The sequence below is a fragment of the Copidosoma floridanum genome, unplaced genomic scaffold, assembly GCF_036245765.1.
Source record: "Copidosoma floridanum isolate Cflo_tuat_1 unplaced genomic scaffold, Cflo_Japanese_pri ptg000025l, whole genome shotgun sequence".
NCBI classification, from domain to species: Eukaryota; Metazoa; Arthropoda; class Insecta; order Hymenoptera; family Encyrtidae; genus Copidosoma; species Copidosoma floridanum.
The window spans coordinates 251,095-269,878 of NW_028321902.1; the positions used below are offsets into that span (position 1 = coordinate 251,095).

The following is an 18,784-nucleotide window of genomic DNA, read 5'->3' on the forward strand; positions in this document are numbered from 1 at the left end:
CGCGTATCGCCCACTGTACACCAAAAATAGGTCACCCTTCCCCAACGTAGTTACATTTAAAGCCAAAACCCACGTATTCTCTCGCTCCTTAAATACACATTTGGACCATGTACATACGTAACTTTTGATCTCACCCAAAACCCCCTTCCTCGTACCCACTTCTGGAACAACTTGGTCGTGACAAGACTGTCACGAGATCGCGGCGCCGGAGCGGATAATTTATCATACAAGTCTGTATTACCTCCCGGAGGGCATTGCACAGATGAGTCAAATAGGTCTCTATGTCCTTGTTACGGAACCTTTGAGCGTTTGGGCCATCCATCCGCGTGTGGACATCAAAGTGTAAAAACATACACTTACAGGTATTCGTACGTATCAAAGGATTGACCTTTGCACGTGTAATAAATAAAAATAATAATAAAAAAAAAATAGTGCTGACGCGTGTATATTATGGTCAAAGGGAAAGGTTCAACCATCGTAAATTCAGGTTGGGGCCGAATTAAGGCTCTTCACGGTGGGTGATCAGCTGAGATTAGCACTCGGTGTTAATGATACTTAAAAGAGGCGGTGCAGGGGTAAGGACCAGCGGTTAAGGATAGGCAATCTCGAAAGGCAAGAGAAGGAAAGCGAAGGGACGGATGTGGAAGGCTGCAAAAGTGGGTCAATTTGAAAAAGAGAGAGAGATGGAAAGTGCATGACGCGCGCGCGCGCACGGCCCGCGGATCGATAGTTATTATAAATATCGTTCGCGAAATATGCTGCAACGGTGTAGGAGGAGGTCTTAGGAAATGTGCAGTTTTTTTTTTTTTGTCGCGGTGTAATTAGCTTTCTATGAGGAGAAGTAAAATTAATGCAACTCGCTGATTCACAAGTTTGATTTTACACCCAAATTATGGGACTTGATTCTAACTATCTTAATTAGTACGAACATGAACTAGAAATCAGTATTGGAATCTTACTGGCTTACGAATCCGAATCAGCAAATAATCTAGTGGTTTGGTCACCAAATCTATCGGAAATCACTTGATACACCTATTTATTGTTTATTTCAACGACTAGCCTCTGTAGCGAGTTTTAACTGTATAAATAACTGAATATTTATTTGGAATCTGTTGTGAAATCTCACTGATTTCGGTAAGAGCCTTCTCTTAAACCGCATAAATAAGAAATTTTTTATTTTATTTTTTAATGGAACAAGTGTAATTTAGTACTTTTCAGTGCGTAATTATCGCTTTGCAATAACAAAGATTCAGTAGGAATCATTAGTGGGGTCTCATTGATTCTGCTTAAGTGGGTCTACTCTCAAATCACGTCAGCAAAAAATGTATTATTGTCATTGGAACAAAATATGATTTTTTTACTATCTGTTTACCGATTTGCAGTGGCCCAATACTAATTATTTTAAACCAGTGAAAATTCACAAGGAATCAGTCGTGGAATCTTAACGATTCTCTTTAAAAAGTCTTGTCTTAAATGGTATCAGGAATGAATTATGTTATTTCTGTTCACTGGAACGAATATAATTTAGTGATTTATTAGTGCTTATTTACCGATTTGCAGTGATCTAATATTTTAATTATTTTAAACAAGTTAACGGTCACTAGGAGTCAGTAATGGAGTCTCACTGATTCGATTGAAAATGGTACGGAAAAAGTAACATCGTGTAAGATTGAAATCAACAAATACACAACGCGAAGTACGAACAAGCGCACATATGCACACAAACCTGCAATCGACTGTTCACCCAAACAATCACGATAATTACAATAATACAATAACACGCGCTCCCGTGTCATAACAACGTTCAAAATTCATTTCGCTCGCCCTCGAGGTTCAGCGTGAATTTTCAATCGAGTATTAATGAAAACAGATCAATAATTAAGCTAATATTCGATACAACTAGCATTCGTCGACTTTGCACGGGCATTTGGGGAAGAAAAAAAAAATGGAAAAATCCCAATTACGACAACAACGACGCATAATTGGATCCTGAAACCGCATCACGTGGCAAATTTTTTTTTTTCCTCCGAATTAATCGGCTTGCGATCTCTACGGCTTTATCCCCATTAGCGAAACGGAAGCGGAGCCGAGCTCCCCTATAAGTGGCTCGGGTCAACGTGGCTATGTAAATATGTACACGCGCAAGGGGGACCTTATGCCCTCTGACCTTGCGATGCATAAGGAAATATATAGTGTTGTTCGTCACTAAATATTTGCCTTTTGACGATATGGATGGTAATAAACTCTATAGTGCTCGTAACTTGGTCAGAAAAGTAGCCCCGGAAAGGAGGACAGAAAAAACGATTCCGATAAAAAAAAAAAAAAAAAAGAAAGAGTACAAAGTGGTAGCGAAAATCGACAAACGAAAAATCAATATGCAAAAAGACGAAGAGAAAAGGAGAGACATAGAGACTGAGACGAGTCTACTGCTTCTATGAGCTCACACTCCTGATGGTGGAGTCTCTCTCTCTCTCTCTCTCTCTCTCTCTCTCTCTCTCTCTCTCTCTAGCTTTGTCGAGGAAAATCAGGGCCTTTTAAAGCGGAGCTGTGAAGAGATGCTTTAACGCCTCTATTGTCCGCATATCGAGTACCTCCTCGTATATGCTTTGTCTATCGTTGCGTTGTGTTCGATGAAGGAAATGTTGTACACAATTTTTTTTTGTAATTTTTCTTTTTTATCAATACGATAAAAACTAGATCAATTGTAGGGAACTATACAATTCAAATAATTGGTTAATAATTATACTTATGTGTTTTAAACGTAGAAATATGAACATTAAAGATTTTTTCATCTAAAAAGATAAATATTTTTTAAAACTTGATTTAATTATCGTGAAAACTACTTTTACATCCATTCATAGAGAGAATAAAGATTCAATGAGCGTTAACTACATGTCACTCGTAAGTCGATGTTATGGATATTTTGCTATCTTCATTCAAATGAATATTGTAAGCGTTTTAACGAATAATGTAAAGAAACGCTCGGAAAAAAACTATCGTATTTTTCACAAAATTTTTTAAAATTACCCTTCAGAATATATTAACTATTGTTAAACGAGTATTGTTACAATCAATTTATTTCAAATTAGCACCTTCAAAAGTTCTATTTGGAGAAAAAAATACATAAATTTCTCTCGTAGTAAGTTGAGACTCACGAACCTTACCAATAATTTTTACCGTAGCTTCACAGTATTTTTATTTATTTTTTTTTTTTTTTTTTTTTTTTCTTAGTAGACGAATTTATCTCAGCCAGCTATATTTTTTACTGGGAGGCTTTGGTAATTTTTCTTCAGATTGAGGAAAAACGTGACGTCAATCGTCGATAATAGATTTACAATACATCGTTATAGTTATTTATAAATTCGATTATGAATAATAAAAGTATTTAATTGTATTATCAACGATTGAAGTCACGTTTTTCCTCATTCAAAGGAAAAATTACTGTGGTATTACAATAAACAGTAAAATTGATTTGAATAAATTATTTTGCTACGAAGTAAAGTTATTGTGAAGCTACGAATTATGACGCTAGAAATTCAGTGTAGTTGTCGTTGCAGTCTATTTCTAAAAGTTCCTACACAGAAAAGTTAGGTTATATCGAAAAATTAGTACTACCATGTGGTTAAATTACATCAAATCCTTGTAGTACAGTTTCTTTTTCATACTTTGATCTTAATTTTTTATATCTTTTTGTAAAGATGAAAATAAATATTACACTTCTTTAACATTTTAAAAAACAATCACCGTCGATGAAGCTGCATCATACTTTTAGGTTATGTTTGAAAAATCTGTTAAAAATCGGCTAACAAATAAAAATATGATACTGAACTATCAACCATTAATTTGTTAAAAAATTTTTGAATGCTGTTATTATAAATAAATAAAAACCAACAGCGTAGTCATATTGAAATCACCCCACTAGAATATAAAAACACCTCAGCATCTGAATAGCACACCCAGTTCGTACAGCCCAGTAAACAGTGATAAAGTAAACTCAAAAAAGAAAAGTCGATCGAAGTACAACGCGGAGCAAACATATTGAGAAGATAAAACGGCACAGCGTTCGATTTCCTGTTGACGAGGCGGAAGCAAATATTTCACTTTATCTGTGTGTATCGATTCAACTTTCCCAACCAACCGAACGACCGCGCGAAGTTTATCTTTTTTCCTTTATTTTCATCCCTCCCCATCGAAGGCTTCTTACCTGATTCTGGTTCTGTACACACTGTAGCAATAGTTTGAATGTACTTTACTCGAGATCCTCTTAGAAATTGTGGACACTAGATGTAGGCACCTGTAACATTATTTATTCTGCACCGAACTTACTACTTAAAATTAATCATGAAAAGCCTCGGAGAAAAACATCATTTATCGACGGTTATTTCGGTTTTCTAGTAAAATACATTGTTCCAGTAGTCGTTTTTGAAAATCTAAAAGTTCATTGCAGCCATAAAAAGCTTTGAAGAATACGATAGCAGAGTTACGCCGAGCGAATACAACTCAAATGACGAGACGATAAATTTAATCTCCTTTTCTCGGAATAAAAAAAAACCATAGGGTTGAAAAAAAGGCTTCACAAGCGGACCCTCGGAGTTTATCTCTCGGACTTTTCTGGCGAATTATGCATGTGCATATATTTCGATGTATACGTGAGGAAGTCGGGAAAATCAGTCACAAATCTTGCACGTGCATGGATAAATGAAAATTCACTAAACAAACTATACATAACAATACGTGATAAAAAAAGTGTCTACATTTATATCTCACATCAATTCCCTCTGGCAGCGTCTACAACTTTCCGCTGTCCTGACCACGATCCGCAGCACTGCAGAGAGTGAGTATACCGTCTTTTTCCGCCGGGGATTCCCCGGATTTAATCGGACTGATGTATCCGGCCGGCGCGCCGCAAAGAAAGTCAGAGAAAAGAGCGAGACACTTTTTTTTCGCTCTTAATCCCCAGGAATAATCAGAGACGAGACGGATTTTTTTTATTTTTATTACTCTAGTTATTTTTTATTTTTTGTTAACTAATCTTGGATGGATCAGCAGATCAGGGAGTTTTTATATACATGGATAGTTGTACTGTGGGGTTGTTTATGGCTTTAATGAAGCTTTGTTCGTCGAACGGGAAAATTGACGGAACGCCCATGACGATGTTTTATGCGGTCCGTGTGTGCTATCATAAATCACCAAGAAGATTGGAGGAGGGAGGAGGGGTATCTGGTTGCGTGGTGGAATTTATTACAAATTAGGGGACGAACAGGAGCCGTCGTCTGCCACAGTACAGTACAGGAGCCAAGTGTATATGCTTGGTATTTGATTTATTTTGCGAAGAAGCGAATGAACAAAGCATCACGATTTATACCGATGTTTTTGTTCGTTTGTGAATGATATCCATACGTAATGCTGTCGTTCTCTCTTTCTTGGGGTGAAGAAGTGAAATTGTACTTGTTTATTGATTAAACGTATAGTAAGAAAATATCTTTCTGGCTTGTAGACAAGAGGGATATCTTTTACATCATTTTGCTGATTTATTGTCTGTTGGCAGTTAGTAATTATAGCCAACTGGCATAAATATCCATCAATAATTTCGAAATATGTTGTTCTCATTCGATGTTACGGAACTCCCATACAACTCCATAAGTTTATACATAAGAAATGAAATTTTTTAACAAAGCATGACGTATAAATATGACTTGCTATAAGCAAAGTTGGACAGATAATACATAGTGTTTATGAATAAAATTTTTTTTATATTAACCTAGAAACCGCTTTGCCTCGCACCAACGATTCAACTTTTCCCTGGAGAGACAAGAGAGCTAAGAGAAAAGTTTTACCACTATAGGCTCAACGCGTACTTTATCAGTTTATAGGATCTCGTGCACTAACCTACCGTAAAAATGTACCTCCTCTCATCGGTACGAAACATAAATATGAAAACATGTTCCAGAGCTCCAGGGAGCTCCAACGATCATCAACAGACATATAAGTGTTCTGATTACTTGTTCATCATGGATTAAAAATAATTAAAAAAAAAAGTATTTTACCACATTGATTGCAATTGCCAAAGATTTTTCACGCCACGGAAAAAAATATGAAAGATCTTGCAAGGCATAAAATATGTATGTATATTAGAGTTCAGTGAACCCACGCAATCGTCAAACATTCGTATATGCATCATCTCGTCATCAAAAGCACGAAAGCAGCTAATGCACGTATAGCTTTGGTATATGCTTACGGACTTTAACCAACAGAGGCGTGCATACGTCAAAACACGTACTACACGAGGAAAAAAATAGATGAGGGAGGGGGGGAGAAAGAAAAAGAAAAGAAAAGAAAGAAATAGCAGCAACGAAGCCGATTAATCGGGCTTTGACGGAGTGAAAGAGAGACAGCGCCGTGCTCGATTACATTCATGAGAAGCCCCGGGGTGTGCCTCTTCCTCCTCGTCATCCTCATCCTCCTCTCGAAAATCAATACCCTACCCTCATCGTTACTGCCTCCGCAGCTCTTCTGCCCGTCCAGCGAGAGCGATGACTTTTTTCCTCTTCTCTTACAGCATCCTTCGACACGATTTTGCACGCTCGTGTTCGTCCCCCCTACTCTTTTTTTTTTTTTTTTGAGAGAAAATCGATCGTTCTTCCCCTCCCTTTTTTGAGATACGCTGCAGTCAGATTCGATTGCATGGATGAGTACATGAGTTTGATACTTTCACCAAACAGAACTGATAATCGTGTGAATTTTTTTTTTTTTTTTCCTATTTCAGAAGTAGATATAAACTTTGTTTACTATTATGAAATTTTCAAATGAGTGGGTGCAGTGTGATGTATGGATGTGAAGTTAAAGTAATTATTACGTGTGCAATTATTACTCTTCTTCGTGTACCATTTGCTTTTTAATCTTCTTATTAAAGGATTTATGGCAACATAATAATTTCACACTTCTCGATATAACATTGCACCTGCAATCAGCCCAACAGATTCTCTCACAACGGAGTTCGTAAAATTTTGGCTTATGATAATTCAGTCACTTCATTTGCTAACTAAATACTCGTTGTACAAACAGACATTGTTTGGTTGGCGTATTACTGTGCGTGTACACAACATTCGTGTGATTGGATTCGATGGATTAGTACCGTTTGTTTTGTATTTCGTTCATTTCCGACGAAATAAGCTCCATTCATAAATGTGACGGTAAAAAGTCAATATCGAGTCGCAACAAATTTATTGTAACTTTATTGTTATTACTTAAAGATTCTGAAAAAAAAATATTGGAATAATATGGAGTATTTATTTTTGAATCAAATTTTTTATTTTTTTTTATTTTTGATAGTTAAATAATTTCAATGATCGCTTCAAATCTGAATTATTCCAGGGCAATAATACACTCATTGTACTTAACTATAATTTTTTACATTTGTGATTCCCAACTAAATAATTAGTAACCAATTATTTATAAAAAATGTTGATAATCTATAGAACTAAAATTCTTGGTGATGAGTAAAAAAGCAAATTTTACAACGAAAAATCTATTTCAAGAACACGGCATCTTGGACTCTTTGATAGATAAAAATTTTAAAAGCCACCCCTGGAAAATAGAAACTTTACTTTGACGTTGTTAACTTTCAAATACTATACCTTCGAAAAACGCATCATCTCTCCTCGATCTGCAAAGAACGAGGACAAAGTGGGGCCAACAAATTTTTAATGCCCTCCTGTCTGCGCTCGTTTCTTTCGTACCCATAAAAAATTCAAATTTCCAGAAGCACTGAAAAAATCATATTATCAAAAGTCCAGTATAAAAAAAAAAGAGAAAAATAAAATCTAAGGGTGACTATACCCAAAAACGCACGTATCTCCAATTATCGCCAAGGAATTTCATCACCCCGATGTTGGTGGAAGTCGCGAATTATTCATACGCACCTCGTTGAAGCATAACAAGCGCACATTCACGTGCATCTAGCTTCGGGCAAAATGAGCGCCAATGAATCATTACGCTTTCATACAGCCCGAGGCTAAGGGGGATTATATATATACGTATACCTCCGACGGCGCGTTTTGTCGCTCCGGCGCCGCATAAGCCGCGGCTTAGCGCATCCCTTGCGTCTTTATTTTAATTTTCTTTTTTTTTCTGCTCCCCCTCGGCGCTTTTTTCAATTTTTCTGCTAAAGATTTATCGACGCGTCGCTAACTCTCCGAGTGAATTAGCGACTGCATCGAATCGTTTGATCGATTATTCCGCGCTTGTGACACGTGTTTTGATTTTCACTGATTATCGATAAAGCGCGGCGATTACTGTTAGACTTAGGCTCTGTTACTTTTACAATTTTTGTTTAAGTATAATATTTTCTTAAAAGTCATGCTGCATCATTTGTGCTAAACATTTTTTTAAATTGATTCTTACAAAGCAAAATTTTTTTTGTACCAAAAACAATGCATTACAATTTTCAAGGAAAAACAATGTAAAAAAATCGTCAAAGTATTTGAAAAAGTATTTAAATATTTAAATTACGGTAATAATATATTGAGATTATCTGCTATAACGTATTTTTTATGAATAAAGTCTGAAGAGTTCGGCATACCAACGGATGAAAAATTTCATGAATCAATTCTAACCATACCTTGATAATTAGTGTACCTACAGTAATTTACTACAAAATCGTATATTAACATTCAACAGCGGATATCAAAATGGTTTCGTTGGCAAGATAAGGACGCAAGCATCCCACAAAAACTCCAGCAAAACTAGCTATATAGTAGGTACTCAAAGAGTTTTAATTTCAATATTACAGAAAAATAAAAAATTTTCCTAACACACTTTATGAACTACCTATGAAAATTTCTATCAGTGACTAAAAAAAAAAAATTCTAACGTACAAAAAATTAATTTAAATAACAAAGTAATAAAAATTAATTTTTTTTTTTTTTTAAGTAAAAACACCCACTATCGTTAATTATGTAGAAATTAGGAATCACTGATCCGTCGGAGGTGAGGCAGAAAATGACATACGAACGTATTCAACATTTTCTATAATAAAGCGTATCATATGCATTCACATACCACTGCCATTTGTATTTGTCGCGAGTCGAGTCTCTATCTAATCATGCATATCATATGCAAAAATTTCTTTGTTGGTAAAGCCACACTGATGAGATCCGCTAACTACAATTGTTGAATTATTTTAAATCATTTGAAAACTTGATTGAAAACAACGTCTAATGGTTGGTGCTGTCATATTTTTGTATTTATTCAAAAACAACGTTTCAGCTGTTTGGACAACGTCCCGGCCCTCATTAGGTACAAAAAGCTATAAGTAATAAAAAATATTCTTTACAGTACAAGTTTTGATAATATACAATAAACGCAAATTAAGTTGGGTGTATAACATACTTCTGACTCTTACGAAAGGGATGTTTTCAATTATTTACCAACTGTCATTGGACGTCTTATTTAATCATTTAAAAACTTGATTGTTGACAGAATGAGCCCTTAGAAGCAGTTCGATGACTCAATTTTTAGGAAAATTAGTGATCAAAATCATTCAATGATATGCTACGGTTAAAAAATTTTTTTTTTCAGAGCTATGTTGTAGTCGTTATAAAAAATATAAAGATTAAATGTTCTCAATGTTATTCGCAAATGAACCAGTGATCTACGCCCCAAATGGGACTTTACTTGGTGTTTGTATGGAAAAGAAATACTATTGATACGGTGAGAGTCGAGTGACGTATTGACACTAAATTAAAGCTGAAAAGCATAAATTTTCTACCGATATCAGTTGGTAGTTTCTCGTACACTACGATAAACTCAACGATTTACGTTATACCGACGAATAGTAGGTATATGTATATAAAACACATAAATCTTTCACCATACACTCTTCATTAGGGCTTCAGTGTTCCAAAAGCTAACAATGTTTAGCCATCATGGGCACTTTGACTGATTTTCTCATCCCCTCCAAACTAACTTACACAACGAATATCAATTATTGTGCCATTATCAGTATCTACATCATTACTAAAAGGGTGCCAGACTATATTACAAAAAATTTTTTTCGGACATTAAATACATTGGCTTTTCGGCGTTTCACTGTCCAGGTCGTGGTACATCATTTCAATTCAAGGAGCTGTCTTTATTTAGTATTGTTAAACAAATAGTTGCAAGATATACATCCAGTGTTTTTGTTTTTATTTGTAGATGCATACCTACGTAACTCGCATACATTTAAAAAAATGAATAATCGTCCGGGAAGGTAATGCCAAAAGTGTGTGGACATTACGACGGATACAAATAAAAAGGTAAGTTTATTATTTGAAACAAACAGACAAATACTACTTTTTTACCAGTAACATAAGCTTTTTTTATAATCATTGTATTCGGAATCCACTAATACTATTTCTGTTATTTACTGGAAAAGCGAAAATCACATCTGTCCTTAGTACAATTTTTAATTTTTACGGTACTTCAAAACTACAGAAATGTTGAACAATTATTGTGTAATTAACCAAATTATGTACTATCACGAGTAAAACTATACAGAGATAATAATTTTTTTTTTTTTAATGTACCAACAATATAAAAAAAGTAAATATCAAGTAACCTGTCAAACTTCACGAAAGTCAAAGTTAGCCATGATTCGTAACAACTTTGTATCAACTGCTTTTGAAGATACTTAAAATTTTGTTTTGGTAAAGTCATATATGTATAGACATTATTATATAGTATTGATATTGTCTTAAAAATGCAATTTTTAAAAATTTCTAACTTCAGTTTCGATTTAATGTTGCTAAAGATTATTCACTATCGAAAGAATGACAAAATGGTTAAACAGTGTAAAAAGTTAATTATCAATACAAATGAGTTAATTATCAGCCAACGGAACAATACAATCATCAAGTGAATTATAAGTTTTCATAATTGGTTTCCGTTTTAATACATGTGTTGAAATACTAATCTATAACTTTCGTTTTAGAAGTTTTCATACGACTTCTGTATAAGCGGTGAAATTTTTTGTCATGGAATGTCAAGTCTTTTGCATGAAAAAATTTGCATGAAAAAAATTTTTATGATCAGCGTTACAAATATTTCCCATACTTGAAACGCTTCACTTTATTATAACGATTACTCGTAAAAAAATTTTTTATTTTAGTCCATTCCAAATGTCCAAATTGACATCAAGTCAAAGTACCAACATTTTCGAAGATCCAGTTCCAAGAACAAAATTTAAGTGCTCGCAATGTTCACGAGCATTTGAACGACTATACCATCTTGATGAACACATGCGTATCCATTCGGGCGAAAAGCCCTTTCAGTGCACAGTTTGTTCACAGTCTTTTCGGCAAAAATCTCATCTTACTAGTCACACACGGACACATTCAGGGGAAAAGCCATTCAAGTGCTCGGACTGTTCACAAGCGTTTAATAAAAAATACAATCTTGAAATACACAAGCGTATTCACACAAGAGAAAAGCCATTCAAGTGCTCAAAATGTTCACAAGCATTTCGTAAAAAATACCATCTTACTATTCACACACAAATCCACACAAACCAAAAACCCTTTCAATGCCCAATGTGTCCAGAATGTTTCCGGAGAATAAAGAACCTTAAACGTCACATGAAAATTCACACTATGGAACCTAAACCGTACAGGTGTACATCATGTCCGGGGTCTTTCAACCGAAACCAAGATCTTATGCGGCACACAAAGATGCGACACAGTACATATCGCTGTAACGATTGTTCGCAAACTTTTGCTCACAAAAGTGCTCTTGTGAAGCACTTTTTCTCCAAGTACAACTACCGCTGTTCACAAACTTTTGTCCAAAGTAGTTGTCTTGAAAATCACATGAAAAGCCAACATCATATCCCCTGTGAAGAATTCCTACAAACTGGTGTCCAAAGGAGTTGTCATGAAAATGACATGAGATACCAACATCGTTTCGACTACGACAACTTTCCACAAACTTTTAATCAAACTGATTGTCTTGGGAATCACATGAGAAGCCAACATCACTTCGACAATGACGACTACCCACAACCTGTTATCAGAAGTACTTGTCTTGAAAATCATATGAGAAGCCAACATCGTTTTGATAATATCGAATGCCCACAAACTGTTATCAGAAGTGGTAGTCTTGAAAATGACATGAGAAGCCAACATCATTTTCACTGCAACGAATGTCAGCACACCTCTATCTGTTTGGACAGCCTCCGGCATCACAAACTTGTCCATCATTTTTATCGCTGCTCCTTGTGTTCGCAATCATTCAGCCGATGCAAGGATAGGTCTTCACACATGGCCAATCATCATTGCTTTCAATGCCGTTTGTGCCATCAAATTAGTACCACATACTCTGATCTCGAGAGACACTTGTGCTATGCTCACAATTTGTCATATTTTGAGGCTTTGTTACTAATCTAAAAATTTCAAACATAACGTCAGCGTAAAGATGACATGAAGTCACTCGAATTTAATGTCTAACAAATGGATTATGGACTTTACTCACTTTATTCCACCCAATTACTTAATACGTTGGCTTTATTATGTGTATATAATATGGACTGCGATTAAGTTTACCTTACACTCCAACAACATGTACGTTTTAAAGATACTTCAGGTCTATAAATTTATATGAACAGTTTCATTTTATAACATTAAAAAAATGTGTTTTATTACTTCAATAAATATACTTATCAATGGACTTTAATTTATTATTTCCCTCACCCAAATTTAGAGGCTTACTTTCTTGTTCTTAACGAATTTTACAATTATCACTTGATAATATGATTAGGCTGTAGTTCCACAAGCTGTAAGACAATTTGTATGACTTATCAAAGTCTCATGAGATATTGTGAGAAAGTTGTACGAGAAATAGAGCTTTGCTATTAGAATTAACTGATGCGAAACTTTTCGAAAAGTTTTATTCAATGTTGCTGAAAAAGATACTTTAAAATTTAAAGTGTAACCACTAAGTTGGAGATAAAGCATTATAATAAACAAATCTTCATGGTCATTTGATTGATATTTTTATACAATGGTATTATTCCATCCGTTAGGTTAAGTTACTCATTTTGTTAAGCTGAAGCATAGGTAGAACTCTATCCATCATGACGTTTAAAAAAAAATACCAATTATTTTATACATGGCATCCCTCCTCCCAGACGTATAATTCGAAGCAACTGGGAGAAATGCCGTATTGTCGTCCCAAGTAGTGTATACGATTATTAACCTTTTTCCTTTCGAAATATGATATTTTTTTCATAATTTTGAGGGGGAGAGAGCAACATAACATCTTAGGTAAAACTTGGATTTTCTGCCTACTAGTATTTTAGCGTAATTTATGGAAAAATTGAATCCTCCCTTAGAATGAATGTAGCACTTTTGTCTCTAAAATCGTGGAAAAAACGTCATATTTCGACGCGGGAAGGTAGTGAAAAATCGTGTATACTTCATTTGACAAAAGTATATCACACCTAAGTATGATTTTCAATTTACACATTAATTAAAAATTACAGAAATATAGTACAAATTCATACTGTTATAACGAAATCCTACAGAGATAATAAGTTTTAAAATGTGTATCATCAATATAAAAAAAAAATATTAAGAAACTTACAGAGCATATTAAGGACGTTCGGTAGTGTTAGCGGGGGGAAACATTTGCGCGGTGAGGGGAAACCAGCGATGAATGAAGATTTGGCAACGTCGTACGGGTCTTAAATGTGTGAGTGTTCATGTACATGCATCAGGTGTCTCTGCACACTCTACACTGTCTGCTCGTCTGCTGCGTGCTGCGTCGGTTACGACAGCGTTCGTGTATCAATGTTTTTGTGATAAAGCTGTAAGTATTTGTTACTGATTTATTATAAAAGTGTATAGTGAAAATGAATAAATGAGTAATTAGAAAGACTTGTAACAATTGTATTTCTATTTGTAGATTTCATTCGTAAGAATGCCCAAAGCCTAAGATGAGTGATTCAAACTATGAGCATGTGATTTTGTAATGTGCAAAAAAATTGTATCTTAAGAAGAAATAATAAATTTGAAATTAAAAAAAAAAAATAAATAGCGTGTTATTAACATTTATTGTTTTTTATGGGAAGGGATGGTAGTTCTGTACATACACTCACGCACACACGTAAGCTTGTATTTTATGCGTGAATGCATAAATATCTACAATAATATTGAGATATTTACTGATCAACATCCTGGAACATTTTGAATTTCCCGCCACTTACGACGTTGCCGTTGCGTTTCGGTCGAGCTTTTATTTAATTTTTTATTTATAAACGAATCAGACGATCCTCGCAAAACTTGGTATACATCAAATTAATAACATTATCTGTAACATATAAAAAAATTGGCCAAATTCACTGGCCCAATTTGCTTAAAACTGTGATTTAGTCAGTTCTCCCATAAGCGACAGTGTTAAAATGACTTAACTTTGAAATTCAATATCTCGAAAACGAAACAGAGGAACCTCTTTAAATTTTGACTGGTTTATTGTAACAACAATAAAAACGTCTGGTCAAAATTTCAGAAAAATTCGTTGGAAAATTCAATCACTACCGAACGTCCTTAAAGGTGAAAGTAAGCCAAGATTCGTAACCGATTCGTATTAACTGCTTCAAAAGATACTTGAATAAGTATGCAATTTCAATCTACAGCGTTAATTTGATAAGAGGCTTTCACTGTGAATAGCGTGACAAAATAATTGTATTACGTAAAAAAAACTACTAATTTTACTGAGTTGATTATTAGTCAATGGAACGATGCAATTTTCATGCACATTAGAAATTGTATTATTATTCCTCATCCTGATTAATTCCTTGAAATACTTATCTATAACGTACTTAATGTGTAATTTTATTTCGTAGTTTCAAAATTAACTTCGATTTTAGTTGTTCATCAGTAGAAAATCACTCATGACAATAATTCAATTAGTGTAAGTTTAGTTGGTTGGTTTACGTTCCGTGCGTGTAGACAAATATGCGTTGGGCATAGAAAGATTTTATAGTATTTCGTGATACTATAACTTCGTGTAATAGTTAGTCTCACAACAAAAATTTCACGTACCAATAAACGGACAGAAAAAATGGTACTAAGAGAAAAATACATTTGCTTTTAGTTACGTCAAGTGCTATCACTCATTAATAAATATTTTCGAGACGAAATCGACTAAGGATTAACTAATGTTCTCGAAGCTATTGAACATATTTTTCATACTGAGGAAGGTGGCTTCGTCGTTTGGTATACTAATCTAAAATAAGGTATAGGGTATTACGCAATAAAATAAATTTTCTACCTTTTTTATAATGATTTAATTAATGATAAAACTGCTATTTATTTATCAAAAGAACGAGAAGAAATTTCGCAATGAGAATTACTTTTTCTTTTATCAATTTTCACTAAATCTAAGTGATTAAAAAATCATTTTGGTAATCAAAATAAAAAAAAATTAAAAAATTTCTAATAACGTAAATATTTAAGACACAACTTTTAAACAGAAATTAGTGTATTTAAATAAGATCTCTAGGTATGTTAAACATTAGGTTAGCAAATGATACGTAAAAAAGTTATATGCTGTATAACGATCCTTTGCATGTTTTTAAACGAAGTTTTTGTTTAAAGTGTTCAATATAAAATTTCACATACAAATCTACTGTAAAAAAATTTTTAAAACACTTTGTTGTAAAGTTCAAATTTTTTCCATTTACGCGCAAAAATGATTTTTTTACTGTTTGTGCATCTATTTAGCATTATACAGCATCTGAATTGTTATAACAGAATATAATATGTAGGACAAAAAAAGGTATATTCCTCTGTGATCTATAACTTTATCGTTGAACTAAAACTTGTAAATTGTGTACATTGATTAATTTGAGCTCATTTGAAGAACAATTATCCGAGTTAGTTAAAAAACTTGATTACGCACATACATACATACACCATGTGACTAACTCAGATTACCATTATATTTGGTTTAGGATTTGTTTAGTTTAAAAAAAGATGATTTAAAAGTGGTAATACTTATTGCTATGACAAAAATATAAAGGCACTCCAATACATTGGCCATATTTCAAAACTAATTGAGGTCCAGATTAGAGAACATGATATCATTCATCTTCCTAATAGTTAAAATGGATTTTTTATTTCTATAATTTTTGTGAAAGATATAATGAAAACTATGGTTTTATTCTACTAGCAAATAAGGCTGCATAAATCATTTAAAAAAAGTTGGTTAACCAGTTAACCCAAATGTCTAACGAACTGAATGAAATTTTGAAATGTTGTTATGAAAGTCTCAAAGTACCTGCACTAAAAATTTTCAACCCGCAGAGCGTGAAAATTTTGACGTTAGAGTCCTGCAAAAATTATACTTAAAAGCTAGTTACAAAAGAATGGTAATGGATTTTTATGAGAACCAGATAAATATGATTGTAGAAACGCCGGCGAAAATGTCAGAATTACAGCTAAGATCACGAGCTTTTTCTTTGTACCGAAAAAGTTGGGAGTTAAAGTGTATTTGTAACCGTAAGGATGAGTAATTTTTGTTTTCTTTACTTTCTAAGATGTAATTTTCAATCAAAATGATAAAACTAATAATAACTAAATACAACAATTATTTAATTGTACTCCATCTCTCAAATCAGAGCTCTATTACTTACTATTATAAGTTACTTTTATCACTTATAGTAAGTTATTCAACAAGCTAATTTTAACTTGGGAAAAACTTCTTTATCTAACCTCGTTACTATAAATCCAAATGTACAGCATAAAAATTATTATTTGTTTATTTAAGACATCATAGAAATATAAATATTCAACTGTTAAATAATCGATTTCGTTGAATAATAACTATTTACCAAGTCTCTTGTATCGTCAAATGTTAATGACAGATTTTTCTTTTCAGCTGGTTCAAAATATCCCAAATGTCATCAAGTCCCAGTACCAGCGTCTTACAAAAACTGTTATTAAGGACGGTATTCAAGTGCTCGCAATGTTCACGAACATTTAGGCAAAAAAACAGTTTGAATAACCACATACGAGTCCACACAGGGGAGAGGCCTTTTCAGTGCACAGTTTGTTCACAGTCTTTTCGGCAAAAATCCCATCTCACAACCCACGCACGGATGCACACGGGGGAAAAGCCACACAAGTGCTCGGAATGTTCACGAGAATTTGCACGAAAAGAATATCTTAAAGACCATATGCGTATCCATTCTGGAGAAAAGCCATTCATGTGCCCGGAATGTTCGCAAGCATTTAGACGAAAATCCCATCTTCAAACGCACATGCTTATCCACACAGGAGAAAAACCATTCAAGTGCTCAAAATGTTTACAAGCATTTCGTAAAAAACACGATCTTACTGTTCACACACGAATCCACACGAACGAAAAACCCTTTCAATGTGTGATATGTCTGCAATATTTCCGCCAAAAACACCAACTAAAAGTTCACATGGAAATTCACACTACGGAACCTAAACCGTACAAGTGTACATCATGTCCGGGGTCTTTCAAACGGAACCAAGATCTTATGCGGCTCACAAAGATGCAACACAGTACATATCGCTGCAAAGAATGTTCGCAAACTCTCATGCACAAAAGCAACCTCGTAAGTCACATTGTGTTGGAGCACAACTATCGCTGCACTGAGTGCCCACGAACTTTTTTCCGAAGTAGTTGTCTTGAAAATGACATGAGAACCCAACATCATTTCCACTGCAACGAATGTCAGCACACGTCTATCTGTTTGAATAGCCTCCGGCATCATAAACTTGTCCATCATTTTTATCGCTGCTCCTTGTGTTCACAGTCATTCAGCCGATGCAAGGATAGGTCTTCACACATGGCCAATCATCATTGCTTCCGATGTCGTTTGTGCCATCAAATTAGTACCACATACTCTGATCTCGAGAGACACTTGTGCTATGCTCACAATTTGTCATATTTTGAGGCTTTGTTACAAATCTAAAAATTTCAAACATAACGTCAGCGTAAAGATGACATAAAGTCACTCGAATTTAATGTCTAACAAATGAATTATGTACAACTCTTACTTTGTTTTAATCAATTACTTAAAATTTTGGCTTCATTATGTGTGTATATGACCTTCGATTAAGTTTAGCTTACATTATAAAAACATGTATGTTTTAAAGATATTTCAGGTCTACAAATTTATTTAAACAGTTTTGTTTTACAACAATCAAAAAGTTTGTTTTATTACTTCAATAAATATACTTATTAATGAACTTTCATTTATTAATTCCCTCACCCAAATTTAGAGGCTTACTTTCTTGTTCTTAACGAAGCTCTGTGCCAAACATTCAAACAATACTCATCAAAAAATTGTAATTTTACAATTATTTCAAAAAGTTTTATTCAATGTCGCTGAAAATGATACTTTAAAATTTGAAGTGTAACCACTAAGTTAGAGACAAAGTACTATAATAAACAATTCGTTATGGTCACTTAATTGATATTTTATATACAATGGTATTATTCCATCAGATAGGGAATAAATTACAATATTGTTCGATGAGAGGAGTTAACATCGATTTTTTTTGCGTCATTTCATTGTAATGTTTATACATACAACAGTATAATTCTTGAGAACAGTACACATATTGTTAAGCTGATGCATAGGTAGAAGTCTACCCATCGTGACGCTTAAAGCAAATCCTAATTATTTTATGTATAGCATCTCTCCCCCAAATGTGTAATTGCAAGCTTCCGAGAGTTGATGCCATACTATCGTCCCAAGTGCTGTATAAGATTA

General features: G+C 34.0%; 1 protein-coding gene across 1 annotated transcript in view; it reads right to left on the minus strand.

The window, feature by feature from the left end:
- LOC106640896 (uncharacterized) overlaps window positions 1–18,784 on the minus strand; it is a 136,437-nt gene that overhangs the window by 93,041 nt on the left and 24,612 nt on the right. The gene's annotated exons all lie outside the window — the stretch shown is intronic.